At 39.8% G+C, this 27321-nt stretch overlaps 1 long non-coding RNA gene across 2 annotated transcripts in view; it reads right to left on the reverse strand.

The window, feature by feature from the left end:
- The window catches only part of LOC137207026 (uncharacterized), an 88428-nt gene that overhangs the window by 43407 nt on the left and 17700 nt on the right, over positions 1-27321 (reverse strand). Inside the window, exon 2 of one of the 2 annotated variants that reach the window (XR_010934916.1) lies at positions 10372-10497. The exons of the other annotated variant lie outside the window; for it this stretch is intronic. This is a non-coding gene — a long non-coding RNA (uncharacterized lncRNA). The remainder of the gene's footprint in view (positions 1-10371; positions 10498-27321) is intronic. 2 annotated transcript variants of the gene reach the window in all.

Below are 27321 nucleotides of genomic sequence, written 5' to 3' on the forward strand. Positions count from 1 at the left end.
TAAGTCTGATAACTATAAAAGGCAAGGAACTTTCTTAAAGTCAGAAATTATTTTAATGCTCCTAGGACCGTTCATTTAAAATCTTAAAAAATTAAATATTTATACAGGAAATGGCATTTGCTAGAGTGTTTGTTGTAGAGAATTTTGCTTGTTTCCTCAATGTTCTAAGCTACATTTATCACGGGAGGTTAATTTTTCTTACTGATGCAATTATAATGAAGCCAGCCAGCATATAAACTCTGTATATTCTCTTGGAGTTAAGGAAAAGCTCTTGTTAAGACTTTTCTCCTTACCGAAGTCATATTATAGAAATAAATGGCGATTATAGTGGAAACTATTTAAAACCACAAAATAGAATCTCACTTTCTTTGACAGTTCCTATCATTTTTTTTCTGCAGTGCTTTGGTTTTTATCTCATAGATGTTCACAAATATTATTATCCTTTAGGAGGATTGTACCTTCTGCCATAAAATAATACTCTGTCCAAAATGCTTTTTTGTCCTCTTTCCTCTAAAATTAATATTACCGTTCTGTCTCATTTACTTTTATATTTCTGATGTATTTTAGATCACCCTCCTCCTCCTTTTTTTTTGCTTAACACTTTTGATTCACTTTCCATAGGTTTGTCTCTTGGAAACCTGATATAGCTAGATTTTTTTAACAACTTTATTGGAGTATAATTGCTTTACAATGGTATGTTAGTTTCTGCTTTATAACAAAGTGAATCAGTTATACATATACATATGTTCCCATATCTCTTCCCTCTTGCGTCTCCCTCCCTCCCACCCTCCCTATCCCACCCCTCTAGGTGGTCACAAACCACCTAGCTGATCTCCCTGTGCTATGCGGCTGCTTCCCCCTAGCTATCTATTTTACGTTTGGTAGTGTATATATGTCCATGCCACTCTCTCACTTTGTCACAGCTTACCCTTCCCCCTCCCCATATCCAGCAATCTTGAGAACAAAAAATGGAGCTGGAGGAATCAGGCTCCCTGACTTCAGACTATACTACAAAGCTACAGTAATCAAGACAGTATGGTACTGGCACGAAAACAGAAATATAGATCAATGGAACAAGATACAGAGCCCAGAGATAAACCCATGCACATATGGTCACCTTACCTTTGATAAAGGAGGCAAGAATATACAGTGGAGAAAAGACAGCCTCTTCAATAAGTGGTGCTGGGAAAACTGGACGGGTACATGTAAAAGTATGAAATTAGAACACTCCCTAACACCATACACAAAAATAAACTCAAAATGGATTAAAGACCTAAATGTAAGACCAGACACTATCAAACTCTTAGCTAGATATTTAAAATCTCATCTAAAAGGGCTTGGTTTTTTAATGGGATTGGTTAAGTCTTTTCATTACTGTTCTGTTAGGTCTTATCATTGTCATCATACTTTATACTTTCTGAAGTTAATGCTCCCTTGTTTATTTTTTCCTCTTGTCATTTGCAGTATGAATCATTCTGCCTTTGTTGGTGTTATTGTTCTACTTTTTATAGATTTGTTCATTTATTTTATTCCCAGACACACATCCTCTGCTTGGGTAGTTCAGAGTTTCCATAATCCTGTCTTAGTGAAAGGCTGTGATCTTAGGGAAGTGGAATGCAATTTCAATTTAGGAAATGGTTTGAAGCGAATGCTCCCAAGAAGCTCCAATTTCAGGACACTTTTACACAAAGTTCAAGAAGATTCCTGAGCCGCTCTGCTGATTTAATTGTCTTGACTAATCTGTTTACTCAATCAATGTCAGGTAGGCTGAGGGGAATTTGGGATCAGGATGAAATTAATCAATCCATGTCCTGTAGGCCCTGGGGTAAACTCGATCTGTGGGAAGGCAAAAAACTAGCACTGGGGCATTTATTAATTTGAAATTGGGTTTCTCTAGGTACAGAAGGGCAAATTGAGGATCCCAAACACTTAGATATTTTCCCCTCTCTTTCCTGAGAAAGGTTATCTCGTTTGATCTCATCACCACTTGTTTGGATCCTAACTGCCACTGAATCAACATCTATATTTAAGAAACAAATGAAGCAGAAGAAAAAGAACAGTAGATATGAAAGTAGGAACTACAAAAACAATTGATGTGTTGGAAAATGTTGAGGACAGGGGGTTGGATGCCAGTTGGGACCTTAGACTGGAGGCTTTTAATGCAATAGCAGCTGGTGATGGGTAACCTGGATGTTCTCCAAAACGCTGGTAGAGGCGAGCCTCATAAATTAGTTTTGATCACTATTTGGCATTTCCCATTTTCAGTGTACAGAAGGGCCACTATATAATTTGTATATCTTCTTTTTTTTTTATTGGGGTATAGTTGTTTTACAATGTTGTGGTAGTTTCTACTGTACAGCAAAGTGAAGTAGAGTTGCCTGTGCTACATGTATATCTTCTTTTTGAAGAATTACTTTTGACATATTCATTAAATATTATAATCATGTGATTATACTTATTTAGACACCATATAATCTCTATTGTAGTTAATTCTATTTAATTGGTGTCTTTGCTCATCTTTCCACTTCTCTCAAGACTTCCCTTTTCTTAAGATCTTTCTTTCCAAATTAGTTTTAGTCACATGAGTAAGACACGAATGCATTCTTCTTATTAAATCCAAGTTAGTCTAAGTTTCCTCTCTCCCTCCACAGAGGCACAGAAGTAACCACTCCGGTGTGAATCTATTTTTATCTCTCTCTCTCTCTCTCTCTCTCTCTCTCATCTATCCATCTATCTATCTAATTAATTTTAAAATGTGGTATTTTTTTAATGACATCACAGTGTACAGCTTGCTTTTTCTCCTTCCCCACATAGTGATATGTTTTAGAGATCTAACCATAGATCTATTTTAAATTGCTACATAAAATTCCTTACAATGGATACACCACAATTTTTTGGCCATAACCCAATTGATGGATATGAGATTGTTCTGTTTGGGGGCCACTGTAAACAATGTTTACAATGTTGCAAGGAACTTCCTTCTATATGCCTTCCTGTGTCCATATACAGAGCTTTAGGGAAGAAACTAAGCAGTGAAATTGCTCAATTTACTGTTGTCGTTTTGTATTTCTAGAGCTGTGCTATCCGATACAGTAGCCACTCGCCACATATAGCCACTGAGCACTTGAAATAGAACTAAATTTTTAGCTTTACTTAATTTTTAAAATTTTGAAACTGAATCAGAGTAACAGTTTTTTTTTTGTTATATTGAATTTTGGTAGGACAAACAAATAATTGCATTGCATAAAATATTATTGTTATAATGTAGGGCATAGTTATAGGTAGGTCACTTGTGCACGTTCCTAGGATGATATATAAACACATCACCTATTTAATTGGTGTATATGGACTGATTCAGTTTGAATGATTTTTTTCTGTGCACTGATGTAAATCACTGTAATGTGTTTACTGGAATATTTTATGCAGACAGTATGAGTTGCATGATACCTTTTAAATTGCAATTAGTAATTAAATCAAAATATGTATTATTTTAATTATAATTCAATTACTTTTTTACGTAGGAATCAATTTGAAAGGTATAAAATGAAGGTGTACAAATGATGAAGAATCAAATGGAGCTGTAGAAGCTAGTGACCAAAATAGTAAAAAAAAAAAAAAGGGACTGGAAGAAGATAATGCCACAAACTTCACGATGAATGTCAATTGTAATTTGCTGTGGCAGAGCAAAATGAACATGCTGTGTTATTGTGAAACAAACATTTAAAAAAATAATAAACTGGAAAATATTGAGGCATTTCCAGCAAATATACAGTTGAATTTGATAAGAAGTTTTCTCTCTACATTCAAAAAAGAATTGGTGAAGCACATGAAAAAATGCCCAATATCAGTAGTCATTAAGAAAATGCAAATCAAAACCAAAACGAGATCTTTTCACATCTATTAGGATGGCTATTACTGAAAAGACAAACAAACAATCAAAAAAACAAACCCAGAAAATAACAAGCTTTGGTGAGAATGTGGACAAACTGGAACCCTGTGCGTTGCTATGGAAAATGGCATGGTAATTCCTCAAAAAACTAACATAAGAAATACCGTATGATCTAACAATTCCACTTCTTGGTATATATCCAGAAGAAGCAGAAGCAGGGACAGATATTGGTACACTCATGTTCGTAGCAGTATTATTCACAATAGCCAAAAGCTGGAAGTAACTCATTTGTCCGCCAATGGATGAATGGATATACAAAGTGTGGTATGTACTTAAGCGGAATATTATTCAGCCTTAAAAATGAAGGAAATTCTAACACCTGCTACTACATGGATGAACCTTAAAGACATTACATATACTAAGTGAAATAAGTCAGTCACAAAAGGACAAATATTGCATGATTGCCCTTATATGAGATACCTAGAGTAGTCACATTCATAGAGACAGGAAGTAGAATGGCGCTTGCTCAGGGCTGCAGGGAGAGGGAAATGGAGAGTTAGTCTAATGGGTACAGAGTTTCAGTTGTGGAAGGTTTTAAAAGTTCTGGAGATGAATGGTGGTGATGGTTGCTCAATGTGAATGCACTCAGTACCACAGAACTTTACACTTAAAAATGGTAAATTTTATGTTCGGTATGTTTCAACACACACACACACACACACACACACACACACACACACACACACCATTGAAATTAGTTGCCTGAAATCAGAATAAAATGTTGAACAAAAAAATTTTAAATAGGCGTTAACAGAATCAGAGACTGCAAATTTGGCCAGTTATAAAATGATTCTTGCACACACGTGTGCACACACAATTTTCAATGGAAAGATGGTAAAAGAAATTATTTTTTCAGTTATGAAAATTTGGTTAGAAAATTATGAAGAAGAGACTAAAAAGATATTTCATAACAAGTGAACAAGCTTCAACTAAGCCACCAAACAAATGCCCATAGAATAAAAGAATTTATCAAAGACAAATTAATTCAAATTTTGAAAAATAGCAAATTTTAGCTGAATCATGCCATGAGACACTGCCAAATGAATACTTTGGGTATATAAAGGTCTTCCAAATTTATACAGAAACATTGTAAACCCATGGCTCTAAAAAAAACTGTAGATTAGAATTTTTGAATCTTTCACATCTGATAAAGATGAATTTCAGTTAGATATGAAAAAAATAGTTTCTATCATGCCAGATGGTGCTCCAGCTATGTTCAGTCAAAAATGTGGATTTATTGGAATTTCAAAACAAGAGACTGATGTTTCCCTTATTGCTTCATCCCACCGTATGATATATATTGAAAATATTTGTGTTCACTTTCAGAAGTAAACTCTATGGAAAGTGTTATGGATACAGTTGTTAAAATTACTCAGTGTATGCATTCAAATGCTGTGAATCATCACCAGTTTATGGAAAGGAACAGAAAGCAATGAATATGATGATCTTGTTTCTTAATCTATGTTCATGGGTTGAGTCATGGAAGAGTTTTACAAAGATTTACTGTACTGTCAATTCCAATTCAAGATTTACTTGAAAGAGAAGAAATTCTTCCCAAATATTTAACAATCAAAGATTTAAAAAATGGCAGCATGATTTATGTTTTCTTATTGATATCATAGTGTGTATGAATGAGATACATTTGAAGCTCTAAGGAAAGAGAAAAAGCTTACTTGTGACCAAGCTAGAAAAGTACAAGGATTTACACTGAAACTAAAATTTTTTTATAATGCAAATCAATAATTTTTACACATTTTAATATGAATCAATGTACATAATGCTTTAAGTGGTAATAATCAGCATTATGTAAATTATCTGCAAAACCTACCAAAAAACTGGAAGAAATTTGAAGAAAAATTTTTGCGGGTATTGATAAACTTAAAGTTACTTTTCAATTTGTGCAACACTCCTTTACATTCCATGTGAATACATTGAGTTGATGCAAGAAACAATGTATTAACATAACTTGGACAAACATAGCTTTGAAATTGATATGCTTTTGCTTCAAACAATTCTTCTAATAAAGATGAATTTGTTTTGTCAATGTGGAGGTGAATATTAAAGGCAAGTGATTTTTGGTACTTGATTCAGTAGTTGGAAAACTTTTAAGCAGGTCTGGAACAACTTGGGAGTGTGATTCTACTTTTTCAGCTGTAAATATAGACACAGATCAAATATTTCCAATGAAAATGTAGCATCTGGATGAGCTGTGCCATGAGAGTTAAATACACCCTGAATTCCAAAGACTTAAAAGAACAACAAAAAGGAACATATCTGGATAAATAGTAGGATAAAGGTCCTATTGTGTAGCACTGGGAACTATAGTCAATATCCTATAATAAACCATAATGGAAAAGAATATGAAAAAGAATATATATACGTATAACTGAACACTTTGCTGTATACCAGCAAACACTAAATCAACTATACTTCAATAAAATTTTTTAAATGGAACATATCTCACGAATAATTTTTTATATCGATTACATGTTGACACAATAATATTTGGGAAATATTGGTCAAATAAAATATAAAAATTAATTTCACCTGTTTCTGCTTTTTTTTTTTTCTTTTGCGTGGGACTCTCACTATCGTGGCCTCTCTCGTTGCGGCGCCCAGGCTCCGGACGCGCAGGCTCAGCGGCCATGGCTCACGGGCCCAGCCGCTCCGCGGCGTGTGGGATCTTCCCGGACTGGGGCACGAACCCGTGTCCCCTGCACCGGCAGGCGGACTCTCAACCACTGCGCCACGAGGAGAGCCCTCTGCCTTTTTTAATGTAGCACTAGAAGATTTTATGTGGACCTAATTAAACTTAAAAGCTTTTGCACAGCAAAGGAAACCATAAACAAGACAAAAAGACAACGCTCAGAATGGGAGAAAATATTTGCAAACAAAGCAACTGACAAAGGATTAATCTCCAAAATATACAAGCAGCTCATATAGCTCAATATCAAAAAAATAAACAACCCAACCCCAAAATGGGCAGAAGACCTAAATAGACATTTTTCCAAAGAAGACATACAGATGGCCAACAAACACGTGAAAAGATGCTCAACATCGCGAATTATTAGAGAAATGCAAATCAAAACTGCAATGAGGCATGACCTCACACCGGTCAGAATGGTCATTATCAAAAAATCTACAAACAACAAATGCTGGAGGGGGTGTGGAGAAAAGGGGACCCTCTTGCACTGTTGGTGGGAATGTAAACTGATACAGCCACTATGGAGAACAGTATAGAGGTTCCTCAAAAAACTAAAAACAGAACTACCATATGACCCAGCAATCCCACTACTGGGCATATACCCTGAGAAAGCCATAGTTCAAAAAGAGTCATGTACCACAATGTTCATTGCAGCACTATTTACCATAGCCAGGACATGGAAGCAACCTAAATGTCCATCAACAGAGGAATGGATAAAGATGTGGTACACATATACAATGGAATATTACTCAGCCATAAAAAGGAATGAAATTGGGTCATTTGTAGAGACGTGGATGGACTTAGAGAGTGTCATACAGAGTGAAGTAAGTCAGAAAGAGAAAAGCAAATATCGTATACTAACACATATATGTGGAATCTAGAAAAATGGTATAGATGATCTTAGTTGCAAAGCAGAAATAGAGACATAGACATAGAGAACAAATGTATGGATACCAAGGGGGAAAGGGGCGGGGTAGGAGGAATTGGGAGACTGGGATCGACACATATACATTATTGATAACTACATATAAAATAGACAACTGATGGGAACGTGCTGTATAGCACAGGGAACTCTACCTAAGGCACTGTGGTAACCTAAATGGGAGGGAAGTCCAAAAAGGAAGAGATGTCTGTATGTGTAGGGCTGATTCATTTCGTTGTGCAGTGGAGGCTAACACAACAGTGTAAAGCAACCATACTCCAATAAAAATTAATATAAAAAAAAGGCGAAAAAAAAAGTTACATACGTGGCTTGCATTATTATTCTATTGGACAGCACAGATTAGAATCCGTCCCTTCTGATTAGCACCAGATCTCCCTCTGGGAGAATTACCCATTGTGATTAGGTCTGGCAGGAGGGCAGTTTACGGCACCTGCCGCCTCTCTCAGCTCCCACACTGTGGAAGCCCAAGGAGCAGGATCCAGGATCCATGAACTTGGGCAGTCAGATGCTCACTCCCGGGACTTTGATTCTGGGCTAAGTGGTACAGAGACAGAAGGACTGTTTGGAAGTCAACCTTGACGTGGTATTGGTGGTAGTGTGTGGACCAAATTGTATTGCTGTTACTAACGGGGGGTGGGTTGAAGAGTCAAACAGAATGTCTACTACAGAAGTGTAGCCAGAGGAAGATGTCATATCAGGCAAAGTTGGCGTCAAGCCATGTGAAGGTTGAGCTAAGCCTCCAAATAGGGAATAAGTGAGAAATGTGGAAGCCAGGGAGATGGAAACGGGATGGAGTGTGGAGTGCAGCGTGCGCTGAGACTAAGTGGTAGCTGAAAGAACCACATAAAGATTAAGTAAGATGCAGATAAGGACTCCATGCCTGCCCTCATCAGCAGTCCTTCTAAGAAAACCATCCTCTGAGTTTTGGAGTGAAGACCTGGATTAATTCAGGAAAAAGGACCCTCTGGAACCATCCAATGCTATGGCAACCAAGGAAGCAATAGTGGGGATTCCTGCTGACAACAGGAGCCACAGACATGATCTCCTCCCTCCTTCCTTCTTCATGGGGCGGGGGGAGGAGGGAGGTGGTGCCCATTTCCTGTCCCCTCATCCTACTTTCTCTAAAGACCAGGTCCTGTGCTTCCCATCAATGGGAAGGAGTCTTAATCCACAGCGAGATTTAAAGGTTCAGGAGCTCAGTCCCTCTGGCTATCATCTCAGGTTTGATGAAGGGTCCAGCTTATAACTGGGCTCCTGTGAGCAAGTCCCTACCTTATGCTCTGGTTCTGATGGCATCTCCCTTCTTCACTCCTGGGACTGAGTCCCTGTCTCAATGCCTTGCTTGGAATGTGGTTTATTCCTCCCAGAGGCTGGAAATGTTCTTTGAATCTCAGCTCAGTGACCACAGTCCTGCTTTCTGCCCACTGATTGATGCTCACCTACCTGACTTACCTGGATCTCAGGTGCTCCTAGACTTCCCATGGCTTGCTCCCCACACCCCTGTGTTGAAACCACCTGTGACAAAATTGTGTGGTCTCTTAAAGTCCAACTACCCATGTAAACTGACCATTCCTTTGGGCACTCTGTTCTGTCTGCAGATCTGAACCTCCTCACCCGGCCTGGGTTCAGAGTCCTTCCCCAAGTGCCTCCTGTGTTGCAGTTTATCCCTGGGTGTCCAGTCCTGTTCGGAGCCTCAAGATCACAGCCACTAATCTGGGCAGAGCCTTTGGGACGATTCTGCTATCTCAGTTCTCTCTGCCTAGAAAAAAAGCTTTCTCTGAGGAACCCAGTGAAACTCAACCTATTCTTTCTGGCTTTTACTTTGATTAATACCATTTCAATTAGCAATTTCCCTCCTAGCTTTCTTCTCCATTGTTTTTCCCAAGAGACTAGCTTCTTTAGCTACTTTTCCCTGATTGAGCTCCATGAGGGCAAGGGTATTTGTTTGTTTAGCTCACTTGATGTGTTCCAAGTACCCAGAATAGAACCTGGCACATAGTAGGTGCTCAGTAAATAACCATTGAATAAAGGAAAAAGAAACTATGACTCAGACTCCTCAGAGGGATTAATACGCGTTAGCAGTGACCAGTACCCATATTAACATATAACACACAGGATAAATCTTACTTATAGCATTTTAGGTAGTTTTTGTTTTATCAGTACTGGTCTTAAGAACAGTCCTTAATACATGAAAGCAGGAACTCTTTTCCTCCCCATTTTGATGTGGATTTCATTTTTTGTCCACCTTTCCACTATCACTGCAGGCCAGCTTTACCAGCCACTACCCAGGTGATGTCACACTGATCCAGCAAACCCACCAGCCAGACTTTCCTTATTATTTCCCTCCTGGATGTTTACAAAAGCCTCCTAACTGGTCTTCCTGACTCCCTTTTTCCCCAACTCCCCAGTTGTCCTCTTTAAGTGGCCACTGACTTTCCTAACACTGACTGCATTGGAGAGAGCATAGGTGTCAGAATGGCCAGAAGGTGACTCACCACCTTGCTATTTGAAGATGGACATGATACGGCAAGCTAGATCTACCTTGAGAAGATAACCGCTGCCGTGGGAGCATGGTCCATTGGCCTCTGTCTTGGACTCATCAGGGTTATGTTTCAAACCTCCCTTTTTTTTCTCTTACCCAGTTTTGATTTCAGCCCTGAGTCATTCAGTGGTCAGAATTTTGAGCTGACACTTCCTCTGGTTTCCTTAGTTGGAACCCCAGGCAGCTCTGGGCTGAACGGACTGACCCATGGACCCCAGTGTGAGTGATACTACCTGTTCCATTCCTCGGGCAGCGGAATGTCTTGGGAGCCAGGACACCTGGCTTCTAGGCCTGGCTCTGCCACTAGTTGCATGACTTTGGGCAAATCACATCACCTCTCTGGGCCTCAGTGTTCACACCTGAGAAATGAAGGGGTTGCATTATATTAGTGATTCTCTGCTTTTAATTTTTTTCTCCCTCCCGAATATAGCCAGTGATATAGATTTACTTATGAGACACACACACATATGCCACTTTTTGGTGCTAATTACATCCCTTTCTTCCCCACTCAAGAAAGCCTATTAGAATGCAAGGGAATGACAGTGGAAATTTGTTTTTATTAGTATTTTTAAAAAATAAGTAATCTGCAAGCTTGATATTTTGACTGTAATAGAGTTACACTTATTGAGGATTTAATTACCCACTTTCAGAATAAAAAGAGAGAGAGGGAGGGAGAGAGAAAGCATAAGGAAGAAAAACTCATCATCTTAATAGTGAGGAATAGTGTGAGATGGGAAACAGGGACCTGGTGGCTTCTGGGTTGGTCTCGGTCTCTACAAACCTCTCATCCTGTGAGGTTCATTAAGCTGAGAGTTAAACAATCATTTCTTAATACAAAGCCCCCACAGGCAAACCAATGACATCACCTCATGTTCAGCTAAAGAAACAAAAATCTCTACCTATGCTTTTCTGGAAGAAAACTTGCCAAGAAAGTTTCTCATCTCCAGTATGGCTTCTTCCTTCGAGATTTTTCACCGGAAACTTCATGCAGTTTTCACCTTCTCTGCTGGTTTACCGATCCTCACGTCAGATGTGACTCTGCAGAATTTTACGCAGTCTTCACCCTTGACAACTGCTTGACTTATGAACCGAGGTGGGTAGCTGCTGAATTAGGTATCTCTAAGGTCTCATCTAGCATCCAAGTTCTGGGAACAGCTTGGCTTAAGTCTACCATCCCCTACCTGGTTTCACCTGATCTAGTGTACGTTTCCACACTCCTGCCTAAGAGGAGGGCTCCACGCTGCTGTTTTAATAATTTTTCTTAGCAACATTTGTATCCATCCTTCAGTTTTATCCCCTTGTAAGAAAGGGATATCACTGCTGTCTCATTGTAAGAAAAGATCCTTCTTGCCCATGCTAATTCTTTCCCTTGTACTTTGATTCAGTAACCACCCCTGCCCCCGCCCATGCCAGCATCATTCTTTCTGTCACCGACGTCTTCAACGTCTCTTCCCTAATAGAGTGTAAGCTGCAGGAGGGCAGAGGCTGTGTCTAGTTTATTCACTGCTCTTTACCACTATCAAGAACTGATACAACAGGTACTTAGTAAGTAGTTGTGGACCACATGAATGACTGACGGATTGAATGAAGAAGTAGATGAATGAAACTACTCTTGTCTGCTGAATTCCCACTTTAGCATGTAAACATGCTCTAGTTTTTCTCATTTTTCATGATAAACACTCACACAAACACTAAAAAAAAAAAACTATCAACCCCAAATAATTCTCTCCTAACTTTTAGAGTTAAAGGACTTGAAATATGTGTCAGCGTTCACTGTTTCCAGTTCCTCACATCCCATTTCCCCTCAGACCTCTGCAGTCTGGTATCTGTTGCAGCCACACGAGTGAAACTGCTTCCACCAACACCTTCAAGAACCGACATGTTGCCAAATCCAATGGACAAATTTTTGTCCTCATTTTACTTGATCTCCTGACTCTAAATCATGAAAGTGTTTGAATGTCTGCTGAATGAATTTACTATTCTTATATAAGCAGAGGGGAGACAGAAATGATTTTTTAAAAATAATGTCTGCTCCGGGGCATGTATCCAGAGAAAACCACAATTCGAAAAGATATATGCACCCCAGTGTTCATAGCAGCACTATTTACAATAGCCAAGACATGGAAACAACCTAAACGTCCATCGACAGATGAATGAATAAAGAAGATGTGGTACATATATACAAGGGAATATTACTCAGCCATAAAAAACAATGAAATAATGCCATTTGCAGCAACATGGACCCAGAGATTATCACACTAAGTGAAGTAAGTCAGACAAAGACAAACACCATATGATATCACTTATGTGTGGAATCTAAAATATGATACAAATGACCTTATTTACAAAACAGAAATAGACCCACAGACATAAAACAAAAACTTAGGGTTACCAAGGGGAAAGGTGCGAGGAGGGATAAATTAGGAGTTTGGGATTACCATATACACACTACTAGATATAAAATAGATAACCAACAAGGACCTACTGTATAGCACAGGGAACTATACTTAATATTTTGTAATAACCTATAAGGGAAAAGAATCTGAAAAAAATACATATATATGTATGTATAACTGAATCACTTTGCTGTACACCTGAAACTAACACGACACTGTAAATCAACTATACTCCAATAAATAAATAAATAAAACCTAAAAAATAAATAAAAATAATAATAAAATGCAAAAATGACAATAAAAATAGCTATTGCTTCAGTTTTCTCCAGGGTGATTAGTTTAAGGGAAGCCAGGTACAAAACCAGTTAGAGATTACAGAGATGCATTTGTTTACTGACTCACTTATTCATTCAAACACACGCATGTAATGAATCCCTTTAATGTGCCAGGTATTGGGGAAAAAAGACAAGGCAGCAGATTTCAGGGAGGGTCCCTCTGGTGGTTGTGCCATCTACCAACCAGATAGCTGATTTTGAATTAAAAAAAAATAATAATGCAACTATTAACAGGTAACATTTATATTGAAAATACACACAGTTTCAAATGCTCAGTCTAATGAATTTTCAGAGACTGAACACACAAGTGTTAAGAGCACCTGGATTAAGAAACAGAACATTACCAGAATTCCCACTGGGTCTCCTTCTAGACACTCCTTCACCTCCATGATAACTGCTGGCTTGACTTGGACATTATAGATCATGGTTCCTGTTTTTGTGCTCTGCATAAGCACAATCGTACAGAATGCACTCTCATTGCCTCACTTGTCTCGCTCAACATGGTATTTTGGGGATTCATGGATATTGTGGTAAGTAGCTGTAGACATTCATTCTCATTGCTGTCTGAATTCTCTTTCAGCAAGACCCTCAACCTCCCCACATAATTATGGTTCCCTCTCTCCCAATAACATTTCCCGTCCCCCTTCCCTGCTTTCTCTCCATACTTCTTATCACCGTCTAACATACTGTACATTTTATTTATTTTATCTTTTGCTGCCTGCCTAGAATGTAAGTTCCGTGGAGTCGGATAAATACCACAAATACCCTGTGAACAAATGAACCTCAGCTACTTCCACATGGCTCCCAGCACACCCAGAGTCGGGAGTTGGGGGTGGAATGCCATGTTGCCCAGAAAGAACAGATGGGTCAGGACTGCAACAAAGTGTCATTTAGCAGGAGACGCCAACCTGATGTGGAGCCAGGTGTGGCTCTCCTACTGTGACATCTGTACCACGACCACGAATACCGATGCGAAAATCCTACATAAAATCCTTGCAAATGATTTTTAAAAGTTTATTAAAACCGAAAAAGAAAAAGGTCCAGAAATATCTATTAGTAGGGAATATCCCTTGGGATATCGGAAAATTGGATGTGAACTTTCTGTCTTTATATGCTTTTCATCTTTTGAATTATTAATAATAAGGTCTATTGCTTTAGTAATAAAATTTAAAGAATAACACACCACGGTTAAGTAGAAGTTATCCTAGTATTGTAAAAACCATTGAATGTTTACAAACTGATATTAAAGATATCACAAAGGCCGACAACGTTTTATAAAAATCACAAATTTTTATAATAGAAGAATGCCTGGCTTAGAGTAAGCACTCAAATATTTCTTGAATGAATGAATGTAAAATATATTAACATGTTCAATCATCCCTATAAGTCAAACAAGAAAAAAAATTGAACTAATAAATGCTGAAAGAGCATTAAAAAAGAATTTAGCGTAAAAGAAGAAAGTATATATATGTATAAAGGAATCACTTTGCTGTACAGCAAAAATTAATACAACATTGTAAATCAACCACACTTCAATAAAAATAAATGAATAATAAATAAAATCAAAAAGAGTTCAGCATCCATTCTTGATGAAAACCCTTGGCACGTGTTAAGGAAGAGGTTTCCATCATATGCCTCTCTGCAAACCACTGCAATCTGGCTTCTGCTGGCACCACGCCAGGGAAACTGCATTCCCCAAGGCTCTCAGTGCCCTACATATTGCCAAATCCAATGCACTTGGCTGGGGACCAATAAATATGTAATGAATTAAGGAACGGATGATCAAAGAATCTCAGATCAACAGTCAACATCATACTGAACAATAAAACACTGGAGTTGTCTCTTTAAAGTCAGAAGCTAAACCAGGATATGAGCTACCACTGTCATTTGATGTTTTTCTGGAAGCTCAAGCAAAACCAAACAAAGCAGCATGGAGACAAAACAAGGTATAGCTCTTGGCAAGGAGACAAAAATGATCTTTCCTTGCATGAAACCTAGCAGAATCATCCAAAAACTATCAGCAATAAGAAGAGAGTTCTGGAAATTTACAAAATAAACACTCAAAGAGCAATAGTTTTCCCCCAAAATCAGCAAATGGAATGTCCATGGAATGATGAGTTATGAGACAGCTGAGAAAGTACAATATAAAGAAGGCACAGGGAATTCCCTGGCAGTCCAGTGGTTAAGACTTGGCACTTTCACTGTGGTGGCCCAGGTTCAATCCCTGGTTGGGGAACTAAGATCCTGCACGCTGTGTGGCACGGCCAGAAAAAAGAAGGCACAGAATCCCATGAATAAAAAGTAAAACAGTCTAGGTGAAAGATACAGAATCCTAGCTTTACAAATTAAAAAAAAAAAGTTGTAAGAAGCATAAGATTTTTTTTTAAAAATTGACTAGCGGCTTCCCTGGCGGTGCAGTGCTTAAGAATCTGCCTGCCAACGCAGGGGACACGGGTTCAAGCCCTGGTCCGGGAAGATCCCACATGCTGCAGAGAAACTAAGCCTGTGCGCCACAACTACTGAGCCCGTGTGCTACAAACTACTGAAGCCCGTGTGCCTAGAGCCTGTGCTCTGCAACAAGAGAAGCCACTGCAATGAGAAGCCCGCACACCGCAGTTAAGAGTAGCCCCAGCTCGCCGCAACTAGAGAAAGCCTGTGTGCAGCAATGAAGACCCAATGCAGCCAAAAATAAATAAATAAAATAAATAAATTTATAATAAATAAATAAATAATTGGCTAAATGTGAAGAATAAATGATGCTTATGTTATGAATTTAACATTTAATTCTAGGTGAAAGAGACAGGCTAGCTATCTATCATAAACAGATCACACACAGCTTAACTATGAGAGAGGATCAAGGTTGTTAAAATGGAGCTGATATTGCCCCAACCTGGAAAGCATATCCCACTTCTCCCGTTACTGCTTGTAATCACTGTCTGAAGTTCCCATACTTGTAACCTCAGTTTCCCTGAGATGATAATCTGCTCTCCTAGAGAAGTGACTTGACAAACGTGGGAAAGTCTAAAACCAAGAACCGGGACGATGAACCTATTTAGGTCCAACTTGAACCTCTTGGTTCAGCAGAAAGTCTTCACGGCCCTTGTGATAATTTGTGGGTTTTGCATATTATTTAAGGTCCGTGAAATACTTAGAAGAATTTTATTATCTAATGTACATTTATTTTGAAATGTTATTGCTTGAATTTTCACACTATTCTAAGTACTGGGCATCTCGTCCCTGCCTTAAGTGAGCTTAAGTTCTACTCAGAGATGGACACAGAGAACAAACAAACTAGTATTATTTCAAAAGTGACTGATGCATCTATGGTCAATTAATCTATGACAAAGGAGGCAAGAATACACAATGGAGGAAAAACCATCTCTTCAACAAGTGGTGCTGGGAAAACTGGACAGCCACGTGTAAAACAATGAGATTATAACATTCCTTCACACAAAAATAAATGCAAAATGGTGTAGAGACCTAAATGTAAGACCTGAAACCATAAAACTCTTACAAGAGAACATAGGCAGAACACTCTTTGACGTAAATCATAGCAATATTCTTTTGGATCTGTCTCCTAGGGCAAAAGAAATAAAAGCAAACATTTAAAAAATGGCACCTAATTAAACTTAAAATCTTTTGCACAGCAAAGAAAACCATCAACAAAATGAAAAAAAAATGATGATATCAACCGACAAGTGGTTGATATCCAAAATATATAAACAGCTCATACAACTCAACATTAAAAAAACCAAACAACCAATCAAGAAATGGGCAGAAGGCCTGAATAGATATTTTTCCAAGGAAGACATACAGATGGCTAACAAGCACATGGAAAGACGCTCAGCATCACTAATCATTAGAGAAATGCCAGTCAAAACTACAATGAGATATCACCTCACACCGGTCAGAATGGCTGTCACAAAAAAAGTCTACAAATAATACATGTTGGAGAGGGTACAGAGAAAAGGGAGCCCTGGTGCACTGCTGGTGGCAACGTAAATTGACACAGCCACTAAAGAAAACAGTATGGGGGGGCCTCTAACAACAAAACTTGGAGCTACCGTGTGATCCAGCAATTTCACTCCAGGGTATAGATCCAGAAAAAACAAAAACACTAATTCAAAAAGATACATGCGCTCCAATGTAGTAGCAGCACTATTTATAAGAACAGCCAAGACAGGGAAGCAATCCAAGTGCCCAAAACGGATGAATGAATAAAGAAGATGTCACACACACACACACACACACACACACACACACACACACACAGGAATATTGCTCAGCCATAAAAAAGAATGCAATTCTGCCATTTGCAGCAACATGGATGGACCTAGAGAATATTATGCTTAGTGAAATAAGTCAGAGAAAGACAAATGCTGTATGATGCCACATATATGTGAAATCTATAAAATAATACAAATGAATGTATAGGCAAAACAGAAACAGACTCACAAATATAGAAAATGAGTTAGTGGTTACCAAAGGGAAGAGGGAAGTGGGGGAGGGACAAATTAGGGTTATGGGATTAACAGATACTAACTACTACATATAAAATAGATAAACAACAAGGTTATTTTGGATAACAAGGAATTATAGCCATTATCTTGTAATAGCTTTTAATGGAGTATAATCTACAAAAATACTGAATCGCTATGCCATATACCTGAAACTAGTATAATATTGTAAATCAACTACACTTCAATTTTTAAAAAGTCATTGATACTATGAAGAAAATAAACCTGGTTAAGGTGATAGACATGAAAGAGAGTGTACTCTGGATCGAAGACTTCTCTGGGGAGGTATTTGAACTGAGATCTAAAATGTATGAAGGAGCAAACCATGCAGAAGCAAAGCATCCATGCACAGCAAAGAGAGAGTATAAAGTTTCAGAGGCAGAGACGAGCTTGGTGTGCTCCAGACTGTGCAAGGCAGCACTACGGCTGCAACAGAGTGAGCAATGGGGAGAGGAGGTTGAAAGCAAAGCAGATGCCAGGTCACGTAGGGCCTTGTAGACCACGTGGAAGAGTCTGGATTTTATTTTTAATGTGAAGGGAAGTCTTTGGGACGTCTTGAACAAGGGTGTCATGTGGTCTGATTTATGGTTTTTAAAAGCCCATGGGGGCTGCTGTAAGAATTAGTAGTCTGTTGGGAATTGCCTGGCGGTCCACCAGTTAGGACTCGGCGCCTTCACTGCCAGGGGCCAGGGTTGGATCCCTGGTCGGGAAACTAAGATCCCGCAAGCTTTGAGGCGCGGCCAAAAAGAAAAAAGAATTCGTAGTCTGTAGTAAGGAGGGGTATCAGTGGGAGCAGGCCAGCCAGTTGCGAGGCCCCTTAAAGAGTCCAGGTGGAAGATGATATTGGCTTGGAAGAGGACGGTAGCAGTGTAATTGGAGAGAAGTGACTAGTCTGAAGACAGGTTATGAAGACAGAACCAAAGAACTTACCTATGCCTTGACTGGGTGTGGGATGTGAGGCAGTGAGAAATCAGGAAAAACATGTAGCATTTTGGACTAAACGTCTGGGGGGATGATGGAAACATACTGGGGTGGGGGGACAGGTTTGTTAAAGGGAAACCGAGAATTCTAGTTTGGACATGTGAAGTTTGGAGTGCCTATTAGATACCCACGTGGTGGTGATAAGCAGGGAAACTAGGAGTGCGTCATCAGCCGTAGGTCAGCGGTCCCCAACCTTTTTGGCACCAGGGACCGGTTTCGTGGAAGACAGTTTTTCCGCGGATGTGGGTTGAAGGGTGTGGTTCAGGAGGTAATGAGAGCCATGGGGAGCGGCACATGAAGCTTCGCTCACTGGCCCATGGCTCACCTCCTGCTGTGTGGCCCGGTTCCCACCAGAACGTGGACCACTGCCGGTCCGAGGCCCAGGGGGTGGGGACCCCAGCCGCAGGTGGTATTTACGGACATGAGACCTCAGATAACAGAGGAAAGGATTTAAGTGGAGTGATGTTGAGGTCTGAGGCCTGAACCCTGGGGCATATTTAGGGCAAGTGGGAAGAGGCGGAGGAAAAAACAAACGGGCCAAACCAAGAGGGAACAGGAGGCAGGCCAAGATTTTGGTGCTGTGGAACACAGGAGAAGAAAGTGATTCATTGCGTCAAATGCTGCTGAGAGGTTGAGGAAGATGACGACAGAGATGTGGGCATTGGATTGGCAAACTGCAGGTCATCGGCGACCTTCACTAGAGAGGATTCATGGGACTTGTAAAAATCTGATTGGAGAGGGCAATCGTGGGGCCAAAAGTACAAGTGGAGGTCTACACATCACACGTCTAAATATTTAAATTTTATCAGTCAAGCAAACTGCTAAATAAAATATTATCGTATTTATTACATATTGGAAGGCGAGATTCAAATTTAGAATTCTCCAACTCCTTGAGTTCCTTACCAGAAGGAACTGGCATAGAGAGAACTGGTATCCTGACCTGCTCCCCCAGCTTTTTCTTCTCTCCCTCCAGATTGAATATCCAAGTTCCACCTACACATGCTTCCCCAACCCTCCACCCTAGTCAACAGCCATCTCTGAGGTGTAGAGATATATACACCACATCCCTTGGATCTGGGGAACAGCCCCTAATAGGCCCTGGGAGCTGGTTTGGGACCATTTAGACAGGGTCCTAGGCATCCTGAGTGAGGTCTGGGGAGGCGGCAAATCCAAAGGTTTGTGTTCCCCTCATGGGGAGGGGCATAGCCTGAGGGGGGCCCGAGTGGGGTCCTCTAAAGCATGGGGCTTAGGGGCAGTACTGGAGTGGGTTAAAGAGAGAATGGGGAATATGAGGTGAAGTGGTGAGAAAGCAGTGTAGACAGCTCTTTGGAGGGACTTTTCCTATAATGGGGAAGTAGCTGGAAGGAAAGGAAAAGCCAAAGAAAACTTAGTCTTTTTGCTTTTTAAAGACAGCACTTTTGCATGGTGATGGAAAGGATGAGTGGAGGAGAGGATGGGGATAATGTTGGGCCCACAGTCCTTCAGCAGGTGAGAGGGACAGGATCTAAGCCTCAGGGGGAGAGATTGGTACGGACAGTTCTTCCACTATTAGATGAGGGAGAGCAGATTCAAAGGGCACAGATGTAGGTAGCCTGGTAAATCTGGCAGTGGGAGGAAGAAAAATCATTCTTTTCTAATTGCTTCTAATGTTTACAATTACTTAGCAAATGAGATCATCCACTGAGAGTAGGGAGAGACAAGTTGTGAAAAGTTATCTGAGACACTTAATGGTTAAGATGGTAAATTTTATATTATTATGTATTTTACCATAATTAAAAATAATAATAATCTTAGGGAGTTCGCTGGTGGCTTAGTGGTTAGGATTCCGGGCTTTCACTGCCATATCCCAGTTAAATCCCTGGTCGGGAACTGAGATCCTGCAAGCCGTGTGACACAGCCAAAAGAAAAAAAAAATTTCAAAAGATGAAAAAAGGCTAATAAATAACCATCCTCCCCTTTTTCAAAAAAAAAAAAAGCTACCTGGGAAAACAGGAGAGTAAATATATTAGGGAAATGTAATATTAGAGGCAGTACTAGGAGCTTACTGGAGACTTATGGACATAAATTTAAAGCAAAACCAATAAGCTTAATCATGCATGTTTTTCCTCTGCTACCTTCAGTTACCAGGGTACAAACAGGTGAAGCAGGCAGAAAGTTGGGTTAAGAGAATTTGATTGATGTAAGAAGATTTGTGACTTTAATTAAAAAATAGTTAAGAGAATTTGATTGACTTAGACTAAAACTGAATGCTTAAAAACTTCTGGATTAGTAAACAATTTCAGATTTATTAGGTTTGTAAATAGTGTTTCAGTGCTTAGCAATTTTGTTTGTTTCATTTATAAGTCTGCCTTGTAAGACGTTTGAAGCACTGAAGAGAATCAAATCTGTAATTGTGGTTAAAAATGTCAAAGCTGGAAAAAAAAATGCCAAAGCTGGGCTTCCCTGGTGGCGCAGTGGTTGAGAGTCCGCCTGCCGATGCAGGGGACGCAGGTTCGTGCCCCGGTCCGGGAAGATCCCACATGCCGCGGAGCAGCTGGGCCCATGAGCTATGGCCGCTGAGCCTGCGTGTCTGGAGCCTGTGCTCCGCAATGGGAGAGGCCACAACAGTAAGAGGCCCGCGTACCGCAAAAAAAAAAAAAAAAAAAAGCCAAAGCTAAGGGAATGTTATTAATCAAGTTTGTAAGTGATGTTAAATATTTAGGAGAATTTACTATGTCAAATTTACAAGCTAAGTTAGCACTGATATAAGAACAAATGAAAATGAGTCTAACTTTAGATAAGACTTACAAATACAACAATATCATCTGTGAGTTATATGTTAAAGGCTTAGGGAAAATTGGGATTTTACATTTAAAAATTTAGCAAATTGAGCATTAATTAAAATACAAGTAATTGTAAGTATACTCTTGTACTCACTAAGGCCCAAATTTAGATGCTAAAAATATGGCTGTTCCCTATGAGATGCCATCTTATGCCAGTCTCACCATTTTATATTCTCAGCACAGGTATCTACCTTCCATGTTCCAAAATTCCACTAAAATGACAGAAAAATATGCATTATTTACATATACAAAACCATTTATATTTAATATATATTATTTATATATATAATATCTATATGGTCTGGCAAATTTTGCATTTAGATCTATAACTGCCAAAACTAAGAAAGAGTCCTATTAGTAAATCAGAAATGATGAAGAATTCCTGTAAGATAGAATATATAAGGGTTCCAATCAACGGCAAAACTAGGGTAGAGAAACTTGACACTAAACACTCCTGAGGGAAGGTAGCTCTTCCCAAGGAATCCAGGGGGAAATCCAAGATTAGAGTAAACAAGTAGAAGAGAGAGAGAGAGGTCTGCCTGGACAGTTGTTAAAGTAATTAAATACAGGGCTGCATTTGGCCTGGCTGGATCAGATATCGCCCTCTAGCTGGCAGCTCAAGGCAGATAAAGTTCCCAGGATAAAGACCCCAGGACTACTTTTTGAATAGGGGAATAAATACCTTTCTTGGAGAAGGCTCTGAACTTGAAGGCTGGCCTGGATGGGGAAGCAGAGCCTTTTTAACGGGGCATCCAAAACAATAGGGACTGAGGTTGGGGAGGAAGAAAAAGGTTGTCCCCAGTGCCTGGTCCTGTCATTGCTACATGGGTAGCTCTCCAAGGTAGGATGCTTCAGAATAACTGCAGGGGCAGCCGAAGGAGGCAAGCAGTGCCCCGGAGAATACTCAGCTACCTACCAAGAAGGATAGAATATCTCGACCCCTGGAATATAAACTACCTGGTCTGGCAGTACATTTACCCCATCCCTTAAAATCCCAGGAATTGGCTCCGGAAATAAGAACAGCGATCCTCATTTGGACTAACAATGCTCCAGCTTCCAACACTGCAAGTTCTAGAGAAAGGAGTGGTGGATACAAGAAACATAGTGTTTATAAACACTAGTAAAACTTATGACTATATCTAAATAAATGTGGATATGTTTATTGTGAGAAAAATTAAAAACTGGAACTAGAATTTCATAAGATTTCAACATTGGAGGGGGCAGGAAAGGGTCTGAAAGTAGGTTATGGCTTGAATTATTCCAAGGGGGCTGTAGAGGCAAAGTCAATCTAGATACTGATGGGAAGATATCTGACAGGAGATTTAAGATGAATTGGAATGGGTCATGCAGGAGGCTTCTGGGGTGCAGGAAATATTTCATTTCTCAACGTAAAAATGCTATTTTGTCTGCTTTATGTTTTTTTTCCCTGAGTGTCTTATATTTCTGTACATAAGGTATTTTATAATAAAACATTTAAAAAATCAAGAGTGACTGCTAGATTTGGGATTTTCAAACCTGGCTGCATATACAACATGGGGAAGGTTTAAAAATACTGATGGCCAGAGCACACCCCAGACCAAATGAATTAGAATCTCTGGGATGGGGACATATGTATCTGAGAACCACTGTACTAAAAGAATAAAAATAAACAAATTCAATGGGAGGAAACAGTAATCACGATCAATGTTAATGGGTTAAATTCTCAAAGTAAAAGAACTCAACTAGATCACTGAGATCCAAGTTTCCTTCATTTCTCGGGTTTCCTATCTTAGTATTGGCTCTGTTCTCAAATTCCTTGTGGCTACAGGACTGCTGTAGTAATGTTATCCCTATGTGCTTTTAGGTTTATATTAAGAGGGAAAGAACTCTTGAGTGTATGCCAGATATCTCAGCAAAACCTTCATGGCATCTCTTTTCTTCTACTGTGATCATGTGCTTAACCCTGAGCTAATCACTGTGACCAGGAGACTTTGGTTGGCCAGGCCTACATCACAGGCATGCCCACCCCCTGCCCCAAACTCGGGGTGCAGTCAATACTGCCAGAACTACATGGGATGAAAGTGTGGGGGAGAGCTGGAGCCTCAGGCAAAACCCAGAAGCTGTTAGCAGAAGTAGAGTGAATGGAAGCTGGGCAACCAAAGAGAAAAACAAATTCCATAATGGAAATATAGATTCAAGGCATTAGAAAACAATAAAAACTAAACCAAAGTGGGTAGGTTCAAAGTGGAGGTTAAGGAGATGGAAACTGGTTAAAAAAAATATCCTGCCCTACAGAAACAGTTGTCTATGGGCTTGACTGAGGCCAGAGAAGAAGCTATTAAGGACAGTGGACAAGCTGAGTCAATCTCCATGGCTACCAGTCCATCCTATATCCCCAAATATGTATCTGCAGCTCAGATTTCTCTCTCCACGTTTATATACACACTTGCCTTCTGGACAACTATACTACATGCCTAAGAGGCAGTTCAAATTCATCATGTCCAAAACTTAATTACCAAAAGACGCCAACGCTCCTCTTCTTAAATTCCTTTTCTTCGTTAATTACCTCAGGCTCTAAACCAGGAATGCAGAATCATCTTTTAATTCCTTCCTCTCTCACCTCCATGTCTCATCTTTCTCTAAGAATGGTTTCTATCTCCATTCTTCATCAAGATTTAGCACAATTTTAATTTAATCTTTGGGTAATTTGTTTGAATAGTGATCACTCCCACTAGGCTGGATCCAGGACAAGAGGCCCATTGCAGTCTTTCCACTTTTGTATCCCCAAATCTGAGCCCTGTTACTGGCGTTCAGTACCGGCGAGTATTTGTAGAAGGGTTAAAATCAAGTCTGCCAGCATTCAGTTTTATGTGCCGTTTTCTAAACTCAACACTGTATTACTACCTGAGTAATCTTCTGAAAATACAGATCTGACCCTATTTTCCCCTCTGTTTAAAATCTTTGCATCTTTCAATGACCCCCTCATTCCCTAAAGGAAAGCAGCATTTCTTAAACTTTCAGTGTCTAATAACTACTTATTAGCTCCCTGGAGCATATTGAAAACCTCTAATTTTAGGTTAACATTCATAAAATTTTTAAATAATAAAATTAGTATAAATTAACTTAAAAATTAATAATATTCAAGTATCCCTTGTTATCCAAGCCTATTTATCTCCTGAGTTTGAGTTTGGAAATCAAGTTCATAGAGCAAGAGATACATATACTTGGTACCTGAATTCTGGATAACAAGTAGCAAGAGTTTGGATAGTGAAGTATACCAGGCCTACTAAAAAGAAGTATTCAAATATACTCAGATCCTGAGTTTGGGTAGAGAGAGTTGAAATAGCAAAAGTAGGATGATGAGAAATATCAAGTCAGTGAAAGGGATACTGTTATTTGCAATCAATCATTAAAGTATATAACATACACACATATATATGTGCATCTGGATTAATGACAGATTCCATTTATTTTGTTCTGCTAAACTAGAGAGCATAACTAAGAATTATGGGCAGCAAATGCTTGGTGGCCCTACAGACGGTTGTGTATATTTGGATGGGACCTATACCTAGAAAAAGTGGTGAAGTCTCTCACTAAAGGCCACTTTCACAAGCAAGTAAGTCAAAGAATATATCTTATTCAAAGGCTGGATGGTTGTTTTAACTTGGATGGTAGTTGCAAATGAATTTCTAATGTTTTTTGTTTGGGTTCAGCTCTGGAAAGAATTTCTCCATGTTTTCTGGCATAGTGAATGTTTTTTAAATATGCCCAATAATATGTTGTTGATGTCTTTCTCCAGAAAATGAAAAAAGTCAAGTATTAGGAAAGAGTCAATGCCTGCTAACAGAGCCTCTTCACCACAGTTCAATTTCCTGATATCTTATCCTTGGCACTGAATGTCCTAAGAGGTTGGGCCTGAAGTGAGAGGTTTGAGCTTTTCAAGCTACTGCCCAGGGCATGTTGACACCCACTTGAAATCACTGAGATAGCATTTCCTTACAACACTGGTAATGACCCAGATTTATGGTTTCTGGCTTTCCCTGGCATTATTGGTGTTAGAAAGAAGTCTTATCTCCTCCCTCCTTTCAATTATTCACATGAGTACCTTCCCCTTGGATAGCCAGCACGCTTTCCGGTGGAGAAACAGTTTTAGTACACGCCGCCCATTTCTTCACAAAACACACGGGAAAGACATGGGCTCCCTGATGGAGATTTGATTGTGCTAACAATGTTTGTTACTTCTTCAACACTTAGAGAAGATCAGCATGCGTAACTGTTCTTGGTAAATAAAACAGCGTGCAATTTTAGCACCTGGATACAACTATTTTTGAGTGGTCAAGTGAGGTACATGGCAAAAATGGCCCTAACCCTTCATCCCTCCTTATGTCCATGCCCTCTGTCACAGTGTGGTAGCACCCTCCTGCTCTACCTCTGAGCTGGCCACGGGACTTGCTGGGGCCCAGTGGGATTTGCTGTGGCCCGATGGGATGGTAGCAAATGTGACAAAGCAGAGACCTGAAGAGTGCTTGCGCGTTTGGGCTTGCTTGTTCTTGTTCCTCTGCCTTTGCCATAAGAACATGCTTGGGCCAGCCTGCTAGAAGATGAGATGCATAGAGTAGAGTTACCCGACTTGTCCCAGCCAAGTCTATCCCAGACTAGCCGTACTGATACCCAGACACATGAAAGAACCCAGCTGAGAGGAGCAGAGCTGCCTACACCACCCACAGCCAGGACTGGCTTCATGGCTATGGGGCCTTTGTAGTCACACAGGGTCCTGTGCTAAGAAAAGTCCCATGCTTGGTTTCATATTCTGCTGTCATGACCCTGAAATTCTTAATAACTTTTGAATAAGGGGCCATGCATTCTTATTTTGCACTGAGCTCCACAAATCATGTAGCTGGTCTTGCCCACGTTCTAGCATGACACCTGGAGGAGCCTAGCTGAGATGGGGAGGAGCCTCACGGGCCTACAGACTCATGAGATTAATCAATTCCTACTGTTGAAGTGACTAGGGTTTGTAGTTGTTTTACGTTTTGTAGCAATAGATACTGACACACCAAGCCTTTTTTTGCTGGACGCATGGCTGGTCCTCCGTCAGCATTACCTCAAATACACTTCTAACCTGCATCATATCTCACAAAAATATTAGATTAATTGATAATGAGAATTCAAAATTATAAATTATGTCTTTCTCATTCATATAGCTACCACGGAGATGCAAAAAGCCGGTTCATTCTTTTCCCACAAGTGGTTTCACTCAACTGTAAAACAAAATATTGGCTGTCATCAGTACAACAGTAATAGTGCCACCACCTTTGTGTGCCATTTGTGCTATGCAGCACACTATCCTGACATTAGGTTTGCTATGGCTACTTTGGCGTTCTTCCTCAGCATTTCATTTGTCCTGAATTTGGGCTGGTTTTATAAGCATGTTGGCCATAGCATGACTTGTATCTGTTGATGCTGTTGCCTTGGCATCTTTGCATTTAGAAATAAAATTAATCAATTTCATACCAGAAAATATTATTTTGTGCTTGGTCCCAGAAAAGCTGCTGGTTGACCTATAAGGTTATGCTATTTTGGAAACGATGTAAAATCTCTGAGAGCACCACGAAGCTCTCTGACAGAGTTTGCTAATACAGAGTGCGCAAGGGGGGATAAATCCCTTGTTCAATAAAATCCAGTTTTTAGATACTCATAGCCACACTTCCCGTTCACACTTTCCCTTTCAGCCGCTTGGGTGAAATAATCACATTCACAGATGCTCTTGTCCCAGTAGATCCTGAAGTCCTGTTCACTAATTATGCTTCTGAATTGTAGAGTTTATACTACTATTTTTTTTTTTTTTTCCGGTACGCGGGCTTCTCACTGTTGTGGCCTCTCCCGTTGCGGAGCGCAGGCTCAGCGGCCGTGGCTCACGGGCCCAGCCGCTCCGCGCCATGTGGGATCCTCCCGGACCGGGGCACGAACCCGTGTCCCCTGCATCGGCAGGCGGATTCTCAACCACTGCGCCACCAGGGAAGCCCTATACTACTATTTTTATCATTGCTTTTCCACTTCAATGAACCACTTTTTAGTCATTAATCTATTTCTGTTAATCAGAGCCATAACACAATAGTAACAACAAAAAATGCAAATTTTACACACATAAAC

Source organism: Pseudorca crassidens, chromosome 15, assembly GCF_039906515.1.
Source record: "Pseudorca crassidens isolate mPseCra1 chromosome 15, mPseCra1.hap1, whole genome shotgun sequence".
Lineage (NCBI taxonomy): Eukaryota > Metazoa > Chordata > Mammalia > Artiodactyla > Delphinidae > Pseudorca > Pseudorca crassidens.